This window comes from Phyllostomus discolor, chromosome 5 (assembly GCF_004126475.2).
Source record: "Phyllostomus discolor isolate MPI-MPIP mPhyDis1 chromosome 5, mPhyDis1.pri.v3, whole genome shotgun sequence".
NCBI lineage: Eukaryota > Metazoa > Chordata > Mammalia > Chiroptera > Phyllostomidae > Phyllostomus > Phyllostomus discolor.
The window spans coordinates 4,768,634-4,786,312 of record NC_040907.2 but is presented as its reverse complement, the minus strand read 5'-3'; the positions used below and the strand labels follow the sequence as shown (position 1 = coordinate 4,786,312).

General features: G+C 41.4%; 1 protein-coding gene across 4 annotated transcripts in view; it reads left to right on the top strand.

Moving 5' to 3' along the window:
- Positions 1-543: 543 nt before the first annotated feature.
- Positions 544-17,679, top strand: part of RERE (arginine-glutamic acid dipeptide repeats) — a 398,807-nt gene continuing 381,671 nt past the window's right edge. For all 4 annotated transcript variants that reach the window (XM_036025254.1, XM_036025256.1, XM_036025257.1 and 1 more), the window contains exon 1: positions 544-1,039. The gene's annotated coding sequence lies outside the window, so the exon portion shown is untranslated. The remainder of the gene's footprint in view (positions 1,040-17,679) is intronic.

Here is a 17,679-nt window from a genome sequence, read left to right as displayed (position 1 = left end):
CTCTTTTGCAATAGACTTAATTTGAAAACATTAATGCTCATCAGAATTTCGAGGGGCTTTAAGCAAATTGTTCGAATCCACTTCGAATTCCCCCTAGGAATATGAATCCAAGTCTTAAGTGGCTGAAAAGGCAGATTGTGACCCTGGTAATAACAGAAGCAACGGGACATCGGCCCGTCCTGCCCCGGGGACCTGCCTGCCGCGCGCCGCGGGCCCCCTCGCGGCACAAAGACACGGCTGGTGGGAAGCGAGGGGGGGCCCAGCCCACCGCCCGGCCGCCTCCTGGAGTGCGCAATTGAGCCCGATCCGCTGCGTTGCCAGAAGCTAGCCGCTCCCCAGCTTCTCTTCTGCTTATTTTATTAGAAAAGGGGAAAAAAAAGAGAGAGAGATCGAGAGAGCGAGAGAGAGAAGTCCTGCCCCCTCCACCTCCCATTGGCCCCGCCCTCGCCTGCGTCACGCCAAGACAGACCAATGGTGAGGCGCGATACTGCGAGGTGGGCCGGCCCCGAGCGCGGAGTGGGCGGCGGGTCGGTGCAGCAACCCCGCCGCGGCTCGGCCTCCATCGCCGAGGTGCCGCTTCTCCCACAGACGCTCGCGAGCCGCTCCCCGCGCTCCCAGCCTCGTCGTCCTCCCGCACTCCCGAGACTCTCGCCCGGCTCGGGTCTCACCTCTGCCTCCTCCTCCCCTCGCTCGCCTCCCACATTGTCCCTGCCTCCTCTCCTCTCCTAGTTGAGGCAAAGAAAAGGAAACCCTCCTCCTCGGGGAGCCCCCTCGCCCTCGGGAAAACAAAACCAGACATGGTCCTGGGCTCTCGCTCCTGAGAGACCGGCGGAGCGAGCAGCCGGGAGCCCGGCGGCGACTGCTCGGAAGGTCACCGGAGGGAAGCCCCTGCAGCCCCGCCTCCGTCCCCGCCGCGGCCGGCCCCTCCTCGGCCAGAGCCCGGCGGCCCCCAGCCCCGCGGGCCTCCCGCCGCGTCCCCCCACTTTCCCGGGAGCCGGCCGAGCGCACCTCCATTGATGGTGTAGCGCGTCGGGGGAAGGTAAGCGTCCGACTTGGCCGCGCGTGGCGTCTGCTTGCTTTTCTGGCCCCTGGTCCTGGGCGCGGGGGGCGCGGGGGGCGCGGGGCTGGGCTGGAGGTGGGCGTGGGGTCCTCGTCCGGTGCGAGCCCGAAAGCGGAGGCCGGCGGGGCGCCGCGCACGCCCCCCCCCCCCCCCGGGGGTCCGAGGGCGAGCGCTGGCGCCGGCCCGGGTCGGGCCAGGTAACTGTCCCGCTCGCCGGCTGACCCCTGCTCTTTCTTGGCTGCTCATTCCTGCTCTCGTTTGACTTGTCTGAGGTTAAACTGTTTCATGTGACTCGATCCTGGGCCGAGCCGGGGCGAGAGGAGAAGGCAGTCAGGGCCGAAGCGGCACGTTTCTGGAATGTGTGTAGGTTTGGGGGGGTCTTAGGGCAGGACTTTGCAAGTACCCCTTTCGCCTTGGGAGATGCTTCGCTCTTTGTGCTCTCAAGCTCCACTTCTCTGCTGTGTGGGGTTTCACTAAATTATGAAACCCAGATCACTTGCAGCAGACTAGGATTCTTCTCGCCGTGTTTCAGTTATGCTCTCGGAGAGAGCGGCTCTATTTTTATTTATTTTTTTATTTTTGAAGGCTTTGGAAAGAAGAGAAGTAGTTTTACATGCAGGGGGTGTGTGTGTGTGTGTTGAGAGGGGGAAAGTCCTGCAGGTTTCCTTTGAAACGGGTTGCTTGAGAAGTTGTTAAAAGGGAAACAGAATGATTCATTGTGGAATTGTCATTTCCCCCTGCCTCTTTTCCAGGGGTTGCTTGCAATGTTTCTGGATTACAGACTTCAGACATTGATCTGAGCATAATGTGTCCTTGAGAAACTGGGTGCCTTAAATGTTTCAGTATGTGTCGCTATTTTAAGGCACATTTAGAAAGTAGTTTTGTGTGAATCCTGAAATAGCTCTCTCCGCAGCAGTTTTTTAAACACAATGAAGGTAACTAGTAAAAGAGGCACTTGGTGAATTACAAAACAAACATTTTTAATGGGACCCAAATTCATGCATCATGTGCTTTGATTTGAAACAGTTTTGATACTGCTTTTCATAGAGAGAGAGACCTTTTTGTCTGGTGTACACTGGATTCTTCAGTCTGTTGGGGGAGGGGAGAGAGGATGGATCTATACAATAATAAAATCATCTTTGGGCAGCGGTTTCCTTCCATGGATTTGCTGGCCGAGTTCATGCCACCGTAAATTACAAGCCAGGCTTGGTTTTGGAGGGCCGAGGCTGGATGGAAGGCTGGCTTCCAGCGCTTGCCGCTGCTGCTGTTGAGGTCGAAGGGAAAAGAGGCAGAAGCACACACACACAGACACACACACTGCCAGGCTGAGGGCTCATTGTTCTTCCACACACACATCCAGTCTCTCTCCCATATTTGGGACTAGGTTTGCACAGACCAGCACGGCTCTTTTTGGGAGAGGAGAGAGATGGGGGAAGGGGTGGGTGCATGTCTTTTTCGGCTTGCTCTCACCTACCTCTCGTCTGGCCTTTTCCCTCAACCTTGTAGAGGCAGAAGAGTGCATTGGAAACTAAAGGACTCTCAAAAACATGTTCAGACTTCTCTTCTGCGTCTTCATTTCTTCCCTTTGCAGCCCTGGTTTCTGCTGCTCTTTCTTATTTGTGTGTGTGTGTGTGTGTGTGTGTGTAAAGATAAAATCCCTCTTCATGTGTCATGGCCTGACAGCTTTCACATTGCTAATTGCCATGACTTGGTTGGGAACGGTGGTTTGTTCAGTTGACTCTTGTAGTGAATGTGGTAGGGGTCATTTTTTCTTGGTAGAAGTAGGTTGTTTTAGTTAAGGTTATTAAGCACGTATTTGAGGTTAATGTTTAGCAAAGTATGTTTTGACATATTAGTGGTCTGGTGGTTTGATGGGTTTGCTAGCTATTGAGCCATCAGTGTGTTTTGTTTTATTTTATAGATAGGGGCCTTGTAAGACAAGATCTGGTTTTCTGTTTTGGGGGCTAGTGTAGAAGCTTCCTTTGAACACTGGACAGGGAATGGGCTGAGAGAGTCCATCTGGGGTAAATCCAGCTCTGGGCCGAGGATGGAGGCTGGTGTGTATACTGGTGCGTTGCAGAAGAGCGCCTTCTACTGGTTAATTGCTTTGAAGGATCCAGATGAAGAGTGGGGGAGGGGATTAATGGCTGAGGCCTAATGATTTTCTTTTGAATGCAGTTGTAGTGTTTTTCTGCACATGCCACTTCCATGAGCTGCTAATTCAGATGCTTTTTGACAGGCACGGTTGCATGGAGGGTTTTTATGTTATTGGCTGTGTCTTGACATTAATTTGTTCTATTGTCCTTGTGACTTCTAAGGACTTTGAGTTGATATTCTTTTGTCTTTTATGGGAAATTTAGTTTGTCTTGAAATTTTAAAATGGGGGATTTATGTGTGTTTTTGATGTGGAAAATTGTGTATACATTACCAGTCTTTAAAAAGTTTTCAGTATCATTAATAAAAAGTCAAATAGACCTACCCTATAGAAAGAAAAATCTTAGTGCTGGACCCAGAGTTTCCTCTTGGATTTAACAGGGGGAAGGTGTGTGTGTGGCGGTGAGGAAGTGGGGTGAGGCAGATAGAAGATGGAGGGGGTAGGGGAGGAGCTCACTAAAATCAGCAATTTTGCAGGTGTAATGGTGTTGCATTTCAGTAGTTTTTAATAGTCATGTAAACATAAATACATTGATAGAATGACTTATTCTGTGGATTAGATTAAAAAAAGTAGAAGAGAAAATACGACACAAGTGTGTACATAGATTAACACAGGTCAAATTCCTGTTCAAAGGCTTCTAAACCAAGGTGTAGTTTCAGAGGTAATCTGCTTGATCAATTCCTGGAAGGGTTTTTATTATGACACATATTATCCTATCTCTGTTGTTTTAATGTAATAAACTGTTTAGAGAGGTTTGTAGTATCAAGGAGAACTCAGTGTAGAATAACTATCTTCTGTCCCAGACTGGCTACTCATAGGAATGTGATTTCTGATTCACTTTGCTTTCAAAACGTAGAGCAAATCTCTAAGTTGTATATTTTTTACAATGGAATATGAACAGTTGAAATGTATTATTTATTCAGCAGGAATACAGTCAGGTAGTTTCAGTCCAATATAGTCTCTGCCAGTGTTTTGTTTCAAGGTAACTAGAGTAACTAGAACCAATGCAAAATGCAACATAATCCAAATCAAGAAATCTGTGCACCAGTTATTTTTTTAAGTTTGACTTATTGGTTAGGAAAAAAAGTTTTAAAAAAGTGGGACAGTAACTGGACAGAAATATGCCAGATGCTGTAAAAACACACATAGAAAAATATCTATGCCTTTCTAAAAACCAGTGTATGTTGAATATTATTATGGATTTAGTAAGCACTCATTACTTTTAAAATGAGTTTTGAATCTTTAACATCTTGTTCAAATCTCAGTAATCAAAAAAACATTTAAGTAGTAAAATGAGTTGTATGCATGCAATTGTTTTGGGGATTGTGTGCTTTCCTACTAACTGCTTTTGGCAGCTATTCTTGCAGTTGATATAAAGGTTAAGATAGCAGAAAATTCAGATGTTTAAGTGAGTCATTAGTGTAACATAGCCGTGAACTTCATTACACGTACTTGCACACCCTGAAACAATGCACTATTGTCTTACATAATCAGTTTCTGATAGTGCTGTGCTTTGGTTGTTCATGTGGGTTTTCAGCAACCAGGAATTCCTCTTGAATCAGATGGAAGCGATTGTTAATTATTAGTATCTTGGTAATTATTACAGATTTATATAGCCTTGCTTGTCCTATTTGAGTGTGAGTTTGGTGAGCTTGTTGACTTGTGCTTGGTTTCTTATCTAGCAATGTTCTAATGCTTCTTAAATAATGAGAAATGAGCATTTATGTGTTAGAAAATTGTTAAGATTGCTTAAGCCATTTTAATGAATATTTGATCACAAAGCTGAAAAATTCTCGAATACTAACTACATTTACTAGTTTGGAGTTTTAGTTGGAATTTTGGTTTGTGTAATTAACTTGGTGTGCCAAGCAATGTGAGATGTAACACATGTCTGTATATTAGGTAACTAGGCCAGGTAGAACAGCTCATATAAGAACTTTATTTGGGCCATGGCTGTGTAGCTCAGTTAGAGTGTTGTCCCCGATGTGGCAAGGTTACGGGTTCAATCCCTGGTCAGGACACATTACAAGAATCAACTAACGAATGCATGAAGACGTTTAACAACAAATCAGTGTTTCTCTCTCTCTCTCTCTCAAATCAATTAAACAAGCATACTTTTTGTAAAGTGAATTATTTGTGCCAGTGTAAAATTGTTGTTTTTATTTGGTGAAATTTGCCAGTATGTCATCAACCATAAACAATATAATTAACTGTTGACGTTTTTCCCTATATGGTGAAATATCAAAGTGATATGCTCTCTGATTCATTGAGTACTTCGTGTTTAAGGAATCCTCACAGCCTGTTTGTCTTGGGCTTTTGCATCAGAAGTTAAAGTCATGGATCAGGACCTAATTTTAAACTAGTTTATACATGTGATTTGTAAGGGTTTTGGTTAGGCTTCTTTGGTTGCAAGCAGAAAGTCTCTCAGATCATCTCAGGTGTTGGGGAAAAGTGGAACAAAAATGTAATCCTTGAGAGCAGGCCTCACAGAAAAACAACTCCAGGTTCAGATGGGCCTCATGGATGCTGGGATACTGTTAGGGGTCCCATCCAGCTTTAGTGGCAAGATCACCTTGTTGCCTCCTTAGCAGAAAGACTTTGTTGAGCCATACCCAAGTGCTAGGGCTGTGTAAGATTGTCCAGGCTGTGTGTAGCAAAGGGACACCACTTTAAAGGAGACAGTATTTTTTACCCTGAGGGCCTGGACTAACCTTAGAGGGAGCTTGTGTGTCGAGCATGGCCATGCAGCAGGAGAGGAGAGCCATTCCCACAAAAACCCTTTCCAGCACATGGCCACACACACTCTCTCAGCAAAGCGTGCACATACACATTTATGGACACCTATGCATGGCCACCAGGCTACCAGAGATCTGATTTCTGACCCTGTTACTTCTTCTGGGGGTGGAGGTGGGGGAGAGTGGTGGCGGAACTTAACATTTGTGGGGTGAATACAGTTCAGGGGGAGTGTGAGCAGGTGAGAATGTGGACATGTGTCTACATGTATGAATTCAGAGAAGCTGCCTGGGAAGGTCCTAGAAACCTCTCCCTCCCTGGGCAGATCCTGGCTACACTGACTTAAAAAGGTGTTAGGTATATGAAAACATCATTCAGGTGAATTTAAGCTGAATGCTCCTTAATAAACCCAGAGCCTGGGTTTTCCCCTGCCCCTCATTCCTCTTTCCCTCCCCTCCTCTGTCATTATGTGTCGGACATTGAATGTGACTAGAAGGGCATCATCGTCTGCAATCCTGTGCTCTCTGGCAGGGCAACCACAAAAGATTGTTCAGACTGGACTGAACAGCCAGAGCTGGCCCACCTACTCCTCTGTATTCACTCACTGTTTTATCTCTTAAGTTTTCTTTATATCTTTATGCTTCTGCTTTCACTTCTCCTAAACACTCTTTATGCCTTTAATTAATACTTCCCAGGAGAGATCACATGGGTTGTTAGTTATCATCACTTAGTTAAGGGTTTGGGGACAGACCACCTCTTAAGCTACCTACTGGCCTTCCATATGGTGGGGTGCTCACCCTTTCAAGCCATCTCTCAAGAGGTACATAGTAGGAGCCCCAGGAATGGGAGGCATTCTAAGCCATGGCCTATGGAAAGGGAATTTCTTTTCTTATATATCCTATCATATTTTTATCATCTTCATTTTCCCTGTCACTATGTGGCTATTGTTGCTTTTGATAGCTTAACTAATAGTTTTTTATAATTTAAAAAATATTTTATTTATTTATTTTTAGAGAGAGGGGAAGGGAAGGTGAAAGAGAGGGAGAGAAACATCAATGTGTGGTTGCCTCTTTCTTGCCCCCCTACTGGGGACCTGGCCTGCAACCCAGGCATGTGCCTTGACATGGAATTGAACTGCTGACCCTTTGGTTTGCAGGCCTGTGCGCAATCCTCTGAGCTACGCCAGCCAGGGCTAATAGTTTATTTTTTTAAAACATTTTATTTATTGATTTTTAGAGAGGAGAAGGGAGGGAGAAAGAGAGGGAGAGAAATATCAATGTGTGGTTGCCTGTCGAGCACCCCCTACTGGAGATCTGGCCTGCAACCAAGGCATGTGTCCTGACTGGGAATTGAACCAGCACCCTTTGGTTCATAGGCCAGCACTCAGTTTACTGAGCCACACCAGCCAGGGCTCTAATAGTTTATTTTTATTTTTGCCCTGGTTGATGTGGCTCAGTGGATTGAGTGCTGGCCTGTGAACTGAAAGGTTGCTGACTTGATTCCTGGTCAGGGTGTATGCTTGGGTTGCAGGCTAGGTCCTAGGTAGGAAGCATGTGAGAGGCAACTGATTGATGTATCTCTTGCACATTGATGTTTCTCTCCTCTTTCTTCCTCCTTTCCCCTCTGTCTAAAAATAAAAATAAATAAGATCTTAAAAAAGATGTTATTTATTTTTTAGAGACACAGGGAGAGAAACATTGATGTGTGAGAGAAACATCGATAGGTTGTTTCTCGTACGGCCTCTACCCAGGACTTGGCCCACAACCCAGGCATGTGCCATGACCAGGCTGAACTGATGACCTTTCACTTTGTAGGATGACATCCATCCCACTGAATCACAAGAGTCAGGGCATTATCTAGTAGTTTATTCTGTGTTAAGAAACTCTATATAGTTGTAACTGGTAGTCAGTTATCATCTCTTTAGGTGTGATCACTTTATTACATTTGTCTTATTGTCCTTTTATTTTCTGTGGATCTATCCATCTACCTGTCTGCCTATCTGCCCACCCAAGTCAGTGTTCCCAAACCATATTCATAGCATACTAATATGCTACAAGTGTTCTGTAATCAATTTGTAATGCACATTAGCACCTTAAAGCCTCAGGAATGTCCTGTAGAATATAGAGGACATTTTGTTTGTTTATTTGGTTTGCTTGTTTTTTTTCCCTTCCTCAGAGAATGCTATAACCTTTTTTCAGAAACTAATATTCTACAGAACAGTTCATGAAACACATGTAAAATTAATCCTTTCTTAAGTGTCTTGTCCTTTTCTCCTTAATAATGAAGTTCTCAGTGTTAGTATTATAATGCTTTGCTGCTGCATACTCTATCTTTCTTTAAGCAAGTTTTGCACTCTAGTTCTTCAGGGGTACAATCTAACTGCTTTTTCTACCTTATACATAAGTCATTTTGGAATTTTTTTGATCGTTGCATTCATTATCCCTCATTCCATTTACTTTTCTTTTTCAAAAAGATTTTATTTTATTTATTTTTAGAGAGAGGGGAAGGGAGGGAGAAAGAGAGGGAGATAGACATCAGTGTGTGGTTGCCTCTTGCATGCCCCCTACTAGAGGCCTGGCCCGTAACCCGGGCATGTGCCCTGACTGGGAATTGAACCAGAGACCCTTTGGTTCACAGGCTGGCACTAAATCTACTGAGCCACACTAGCCAGGGCTCCCTCATTCCATTTTCAATGAGATCAGTCAAACCAATATTTTTCTTTTTCACCCCACTCTGGTAGCTATGCTCTTATTCAAGGTTTAAAAACTTTATTTTAGGATACTTGTAGTCCACTGATAGGTACTGGTGAGAATCTTTTAACGAATAAAAGCAACAAGTACTTAACTGTGAAGTTCAGTGAGGTAAACCTTGCATGTAAAGATGAAGAGAACAGCCTTCTGGAAGTTTCTAAACTGGCCATTGGGATACACATAACTGCTAGAAGATAAAGGTAAGTGTTTTAGAGACACAAAATACCATGGGGTTGTATTAGTTATGTATTGCTGCGTAACAAGTTACTGCAAAGTTTAGTGACAACACATTTATCTCACGGTTTCTGTGGTTACTTACTTGGGAGTGGCTTAGCTGAGTGGGTCTGCAGGGGCTGCTGTCATCTGAAGACCTGACTGGGGCTAGAGGCTGTGCTCCCAAATGGCTCACGCACTTGGCTGTGGGCAGAAGGCCTCTGCAGGAATCCTCAGTTGCTCGTTACATGGACCTGTCCATGTAATTACTTGAGTGACCTCATGATGTGGCATTTGTCTTCCTCCAGGACCAGTGATGAGAGAGGGAGAGAGAGGAAGGCAGAGAAAGAGAGAAAGGAGTCTTTTATGACTTAAGTCTTAGAAATGACATACTGTCACTTGCACCTTATTCTATTAGTTAGAATCAAGCCACTAAGTCCAGCCCACATGCACAAAGGGAAGGGAATTAAGATTCATCTCTTGAAGGAGGAGTATCAAAGAATTTGTAGGCTTATTTTAAAACCTCCACAGGGATTCAAAGGGGAGTGATATAGAAGATTAAAAAGAAGTGTTTTCTGCTTTGATTAGTTATTTTCAAGCAGTGCTTTACATTGACTAGAGGGTAGTTTCTGATTCTTAGAGGAGAGTAACGTGACCAAAACCTGACATTATTCATCTTTTCCCTCTACTGTTGTTGAGATATCGTTTATTTCCTACTTTCTTCCTATTCTTACATCAGATTTAATCTATTTCAGTTAAAACTGTGCTTAGTACATATATACTCCCTTAAGTTTTTTTGTTTGGCCACTCTTTACTTCCTACCAATTCAGCACCTTTTCTTTGGACCTTTAACCTTCTCTCTTATTTTATCACTTTATATTTTGTGTAAATGTTTGTTACTTGCATTTGTACCTTAGTATTAATCTTATTCTTTCCATTAGATTGTAAACCACTTGAAGGCAGCAAGTATTCTATAACTACATTCATATATATGTTTGCACATGGAGTTAGACTTATTCTGAAAGACATAGTTCATTGATTCTATGATGCCATCAGTAATAAGATGCACCATTATTTTATGTACCATAAGAATGAAAAAATATGCTGCTAGTTTAACTGTGTAAGACCTGTCCCAGCTCTAGTGCTGTACAAATGTAAAGCATTGTACATCTTAAAATCACTGAAATGTCATCTATTTAGGCTGTCTCTTTTCACATTTGTATGTTCTCTGAAAAGCATGTCTGAAGATAGACTTTAAAGCAGATTTTTTCTTTCATAGGAACAGTGTTATAGGTAGTGTTCTTGCTGAAAGATTTTGTGTGAAAGCCTAAGCTATGATCAATGTACAATAAAAACAGATGCTGCCATAAACCTGTGGTCATTATAGTTAAATTACTTTTTAGTTTTCATAGATCAGTTATAACCATTATATATTTTGAAATATGTTTTTTATATATGATGTCCTAAAATACTTACTACTCTACTGTATCATCTGTTTGACCTAAAATATGTTAACTTTATTATTATTTTTAATGTTTTATTTTTTAATTACAGTCAACCTACAATATTATATTAATTTTAGGTGTACAATGTAGTGATTAGACATTTATGTAACTTACAAAGTGGTCACCCGGATAAGTCTAGTATCCATCTGACACCATAGTAACTTTATTCTAAACATTGGTGTTCTTCCTGATGCTGTCCTTCAGCTTCTCCCTCGGTGGCATTGTCTTCCAAAGTGTCCTCCTTTCTCCCTTGAGATCCAGATCCCTGTGCCCCTCTGCCTCCTTGGATATCTTTTGTTTTTTTATTTTTTATTTTTTAAAGATTTTATTTATTTTTAGAGAGAGGAGAAGGGAGGGAGAAAGAGAGGGAGAGAAACATCTATATGTGGTTGCTTCTTGTGTGCCCCCTACTGGGGACATGGCCCACAATGCTGGATGTGCCCTGACTGGGAATTGAACTGGCTACCCTTTGCTTCACAGTCTGGTGCTCAATCCACTGAGCCATGCCAGCCAGGGCCCCCTCCTTGGATATCCTTTAGGAACTGACATGCAAAATTTATCAGTCTGTATTTGTCCACTCTTAACTTTTCTACTATTGGAGCAAAGTGGTTAAGAGCTCTAGTCTCAATCCCCAGCCTGCTACTTGTTAACTCTGTGACTTTAGGCAAGTTCCTTACCTTTCTTTGTTTCAGTTTTCTCATTTGTAAAATGGAGATAATAATAGTACTCATTTCACACATTAGTTGTGAGGGTCAGAGTAACTGCTGAAAATGTCTCTGGTAAATAGTACATGCTCGACAATAGTAGCCTATATTTATTATTACAGTTCACATCATCCAGAGACCTGGCTTTCTACTGTGTTCCTTCTTTTTGTTGTGTGTGGCACTCAACCACCGGGGGATAGGTAGGACCAATAGGTCAGCTCTAGAGGCTTTGTGTAAATTCTCTATTAGTCCTATCAATTGTAACAGTTTTACCATTCCTTGAATATAGGAAATGCTACAAAACAGTACATGATTAAGTACCAAGTGAATGGCACAGACCCTGGAGTAATGGTGCATTTTGGGTTGTTGATAAATGATCAGGATATCTTAGCTTTGCTGTTCTTCATTATGATGTTTCTGAAGGGGATTTGTATGTATACAAATAGAACAGTGGCAAGTGGGACACTCAGAGTATTATTTTATTATTAATTGAGCCCTTGGCCAAAATACCAATGTATAGCTATCTAGTAAACTACTTGGAGTGTATTGCTTAAGCTTGCAGCCTAGGTAGGGGATTTCCCTGACATCCAAATCTCACTACTTTATTACATTAGTCTTTTAGAGTGTGTCTGAGAGAAATGAGCAAGAGAAAGATGGCAGACCCTCATATATATGTATATATATGTAATTTTTAATCCGCATTTAATCTTCATACTTAAAAAGAAGATCCAGTCAGTCTGACTTAATCAGATTAGTATTCCCTTTTAGAGATCTTGTGGTAGAGGATGGAGAGAGACAGAGATGCATTTTATTGGTGTAAGTAAATTTAGCTCTCTAGTAGCTTGGTTTAATGGTCTGTGAGGAATAACTAAAAACAGTTGGCCATTGCCCTAACTGGTGTGGCTTTAGTTGGTTGGGTGTCGTTCCTCAAAGTGAAAAAGGTCGTGGGTTTGATCCCTGGTTGTGACACATGCCTAGGTTTTGGGTTTGGTCCCTAGCCGGGCCTTATACGAGAGGCAGCTGGTCGAATATGATTGTATATGATTATGTAGTGGAGCAAAGCTGAGGCCTGATTATATTATAGTTGGTCTGAAACATGAATATGATGGCAGAACGGGGATGTTAACTTGGAGGCTAGAAAAGAGGCCTCTGACTGTTGCGCTCGGATTCTGCAACCTCGGGTTTATTGCTGTTGTGTAAACTCCAGAAGGGTAGAGACCACATCTGCTTTGGTCACTTCAATTGCACAAATATAATGTGTGCAATTGTACAATTGTCATAAATAAATGCACTCTTAAATGCCACAAATTGTTTCTGTCAACTTAGACCCAAAGTTATGAATGTGTTAAAAAAGTTACAGTGTCCATGGACTTCACCTCGTGTTAAGACATTGATCGTAATGATTGCCGTTTACGGAGACATACAGTACTAGGGCACTGTGGAGGAGGGTGGAGACAGAGGGATCCTTACCTTTCATGCCATGTGTAAATATTAACCAGTTAAAACAAATGCATAAGAAGCCTGTGCTTTTTATTTTTAGATTCTTGCCATTCTTTTTAAAAAAAATATTCTATTTATTTATTTTTAGAGCGAGGGGACAGGTGGGAGAGAGGGAGACATCGATGAGAGGTTGCCTCTCGTGCACCCCTACTGGGGACCTGGCCAGCAACCCAGGGATGTGCCCTGCCTGGGAATTGAACCAGCTACCCTTTTGTTCGCAGGCCGGCACTCTGACCACTGAGCCACACCAGCCAGGGAGATTCTGGCCATTCTTATAAGCTTTGGTGAAATATCAGTTTAATTTATGTATGAAATAGGGCTTACAAAACGACGAAGACAGATTGTGCCCTTGATAAATTTTGTCATGTAATGGGACTGGGACATGTACTAAATTGAGTGGTGGGTGGAGGAAAGTGCCTCAAGAAATGATGTTACTGTGGTTTAAGAAAGAGAATTAGTTCTGGCTGGGGCATTAGGGAAGATTTGGTGTAGGAGGAGGTGTTTAACCTGTGTTTTGAAGTATTGGCAGGATTGGGCATGTGATAAGTAGCAAAGAGGATTTCAGGCAGGAAACTGGAGCAGAGGTGCAGAGGTTGGAAAGCCTAGCAAGTGGTGAGTACAGACCTTTTGCTGCTTCTATGATGAAGACTATTAAATTGTGTTTCGATTTCCTTTTTTCAAAAACATTCTTTTAAAATGTTCTGTAGCAGATGCAGGCAGATATAGTTCTTTCAACTTAGGTAATTTATATTTGAAGCTGTTGCTGGTAGCTGTTCAAATCAAATTGTAAGGGCATTTTGAAGGGGAGTCCTTTGGGCTGATATCTCAAAGGAAGAAGACTGGTTTGGCTGGAACCATAGAGCACTGGGAAGACAGGTGGGGTCAGTAACATGGGGAGATGTGACACCATGGTGTGCATGACTTTGAGACCCTGATGTGGTCAAGTTAAATACAAATTATAATGATAAAATTAATATATACTTATTACAATCACATTTATGCAGTCTAAAAAGAGTAATACCCATCCCCTAATATTTTTCCATTTTCTGTGTACTTATAAGCATATGTGTATACACTATACATACGTACTATCTTGAATTTTTATTTAGTATTTCAAGCCCCTATTTTTCAAGCCCCAATATCTGTAGTTATATCTCAGGGTTTTTTTTTTTTAAGATTTTATTTTTATTTATTTTTTAGAGAGGGAAGGGAGGGAGAAAGAGAGAGAGAAACATTAATGTGCAGTTGCTGGGGGCCATGGCCTGCAACCCAGGCATGTGCCCTGACTGGGAATCAAACCTGCGACACTTTGATTCGCAGCCTGCGCTCAATCCACCGAGCTACGCCAGCCAGGATATCTCAGGTTTTTGTTTTCCATTTTTTAACAACTACATAGTGGGACATTGTGTACATGTGTTCTTTAATTTCCTGTTGATGGACACTTAAATTGGTCCTGATTCTTTTTTTATAAATCCTTTGAACCTGTACAATTGTATAGGTATATCTGTACTACATTAACTTCTTAGAAGTGGGATTGCTGAATCAATAGGTGTGTGCATTTTTAATTTTGAAAGCTGTTAATAACTTGCCCTTCAAGTTGTGCCAGTGCACAAAGAGTGTTTTAGGGTTTAGATTTCTATTTCTTCTTATCAACTCTGGGTATTGTGAAAATTCTTAATCTTTGCTAACCTGACAGGTGAAGGGTGTACAATATTTTAATCTTAATTTACATTTCTTTGACCATGAGTGAAGTTGATGTTCTTTTTATATATCAGAATTTTAAAAACACATTGTGTGATCACTCAGTAATAAAGTCAGGTGGTTTATATGTTATACCTAGTACTTCTAAGAACCATTTATTTATTTATTTAACTCCTGCTGGTGCCCCCCTCCCTGCTTTATTAAGATGTTACTTACCATACAATTTACCCTTTTAAAGTATATATTTTGTGGATCCTAGTCGTTTATTTAAAAATTGAGTGCTAACCACTTGCTTTATTATTTGTAGTAGATAACTATCAAGCTGAACATTAGGTGTTTTTAAAAATCTTTTTATTGATTTTAGAGAGAAAGTGGGGTGAGAGAGAGAGAGAGACAGACAGACGGACAGACATCAGTTTATTGTTCCACTTAGTTATGCATTCATTGGTTGCTTCTTGGCTGTGCCCTGACCAAGGTTCGAATCTGCAATGTTGGGGTATCGGGATGATGCTGTAACCAGCTGAGCTACCTGGCCAGGGCCTTAGGTCCTCTCTTTCTTTTCAAGCTCATCAACCTATTAGGTCCAAGATATGAAATGGGAAATGCAACTTTTCCTGTTAGTTTTCCAGTCTGTAGGCCTCTCTTACCTGTCGCAGTTGGGCTGGCCAGGTTCTGAAATGGAATTATGCATGACAACTGTTTTGGAATCTCAGTGCTTTGATACTGTTGGGGAGTGATTTCTTTTAAATAACTTGTACTTGAAACTGATTTCCAACTGCTAGAGGTGACACAATCTTTTGAACTTTTTCTGAAAAATTTTAATTACGAAATTGGAAGTGAAAAGGTTTCTGAGGTAAAAAGATTTTAAAAATGTGTTAAGTGTTTAAAAGTGGTCTTTTTTTTTTTTAAGATGGGTTATTCAACTCCTTTGTTAGTCACTGGTCATTTTTTATTTCAGAGATTTCTTAGTGTCTATTAAAGGGGTGTGTGCATTTATGCCATGATTTACATTGTTTCACCTTACAAACAGTAATGATGAGATCTGGTCTGTGCCGTTTCTTTTATGATTCACATAGATATTTTAGTGCGGAGAAAAGCTTATTGGTGATTTGTTAGACCGAGTTTTTGAGTAAGCTCTTGCAGTCCTCCAGCACTGGCTCCCTCCTAATAGGGTCCCCAGCAGCTCTCGGTCAAGGACTGGGACCCTCATCTCTTTGGTTGTTCCACTTGGTGAAACATGTTGGCAGAGGCTCAGTGTAGATGGTTTTCTTTTGCTCTCGATAGAACCAAATGTCTCTTTCTTTCCTTTTGATTTTATAAAGTAATACTTCAAATATTTAGTTTCCTGTTCTTAGTAAAGTATTCTTAAAATTGTGACTCTTTGTCTTTTAACTCCCTTCCATTATTTCTTCATCTTTTTATACTATTGAGTTGGCCAAAAAGTTTGTTTTTTTCCCCATACAATGGCTGTAGTAGCGCTTAACTGTTTTTAACTTCAGTTGAAGCAATTTTGTTAAATTGTATTATGCCAGCTGTCATATCAGCATGCCTTAAAAAAGCTTATCAAAATTGATGAGTTTTTGTGTAGCCATTTCAATATTGAAGATGGAAGAAAACATACAACATTTTTGACACAGAATGCTCTGTTATTTCAAGGAAGGTAAAAATACAACTGAAATGCAAAAAAAAAGATTGTATAATGTTTGGAGAATGCGATGTGACTGATCAAACGTGTCAAAAGTGGTGTGAGAGGTTTCATGCTGGAGATTTCTTGCTGGACAAAGCTCCACGGTTGGGTAGACCAGCTGAAGTTGATAGCGATCAAATCAAGACATTAATTGAGAACAATCAACATTATACCATGCAGGAGATAGCCGACATACTCAAGATGTCCAAATCAATAAAGTTATTGGTGAAAATGAAAAATGCATCTCTATTTTACGGGGGAAAAAATAATTGGACTTTTTTGCCAACCCAATACTTCTGTTTGGAAATATATTTTTGATCAGTTCAGTTTTAGTCCTGTAAATTACAATGTCTCCTCTTTTTTTCCCGGTTGACATCTCTTTTCTTGTTACATTTTTGTTTTTTTTTACTACTGTAAAGTCCCTTGGCCTTTGGGCGTTAGTTTTGATTAAAGCAGATTTTTCCTTGGGCTTTTAATTAGATTTTCTTTTCCTTTAGCTCTTCATAGGGAGATGGAAAATGATGCTGGCCAACACTTGGGTCAGTGGCGTGAGTGTTTAGGATGAGTGGCTTGAATACAGCATTTAGATCAGCTCATAGCTGTTTCCATTTCCACTTGAGGGTTGTTTCTTGGCTTTAAGATACTGCCTTAAAAAACACCAAGATAAAATTCTTGCATATATATGTATTTGAGTTAAGTTGAGATGTGAGAACTGGGTGACTTACAGGGGAACAGTATAACTCTAGAAACAATATTTTGCTAAGAGATGTGATGCTGATCACTGGGTCTTTTAAGCACACCATTTATGTGCTGTGTAATTCATGTTTTTTTCTTGCTTCACCAAAATGTCCTGAACCATGATAGCATACAACATTATAAATAATCTCAGTATATGTCTCCTGTTTAGCATGAGAAGACTTGGATCCTGGTTCTCCCTGTACCATGGGTTTGAAGTATAATGTAATCAGTGCCCTGCTTCCTTAGCTGTCAGATGGGGACTGTAATACATACACTGAAGTGAAAAAAAAAAAAAGATATGGAAATACTTTGAAAATACAAACCTACTCTACAAACCTGAGGTACTTTAGTTATGTTTTTCTCAGGAACTCAGGATTATTGCAGCCATCAGCCCTTAATATAGCCATATTTAACCTCTGTAATGTTACCTAGAGAAATCCACTGTTTTCTTGATGTGTTTCTTACACGAACATTGCATGCAGGTGTATGTGTTCCAGATATCTTTATGCAGATATTACTAAGTGCTCAGTAAGTGTTCAGCAGTAGTAGAGTGCTGCCATTTTGTTCTTAGGTGTTTTGTCATAAAATGAAGACTTCTGTTTTTACTTTATTTGACAAGGCATCAAAAGGCATTTTTATGACAGTGAAAATGTGTGCCTTTTTCTTCTCTTTTAACAGATTCAGCAGTTTTTTAATCCCAGGAATCTGTGTACATACTTTTCTTTGTGGCAGAATACAATGAGGATGACATCAATAGGTCTTTGTTTGAGTTAGGAATAAAGACAGGTAGCAGTTTTTCCTGCCACCTCAATCATGAGGTCCAGGAAATCTTAAGACTTTATTAATTTTTTAGAGAGAGGAGAAAGGAGGGAGAAAAAGAGGGAAGAAACATCTATCAGTTGTCTCCTACCCCCAAATGGAACCTGGCCCTCA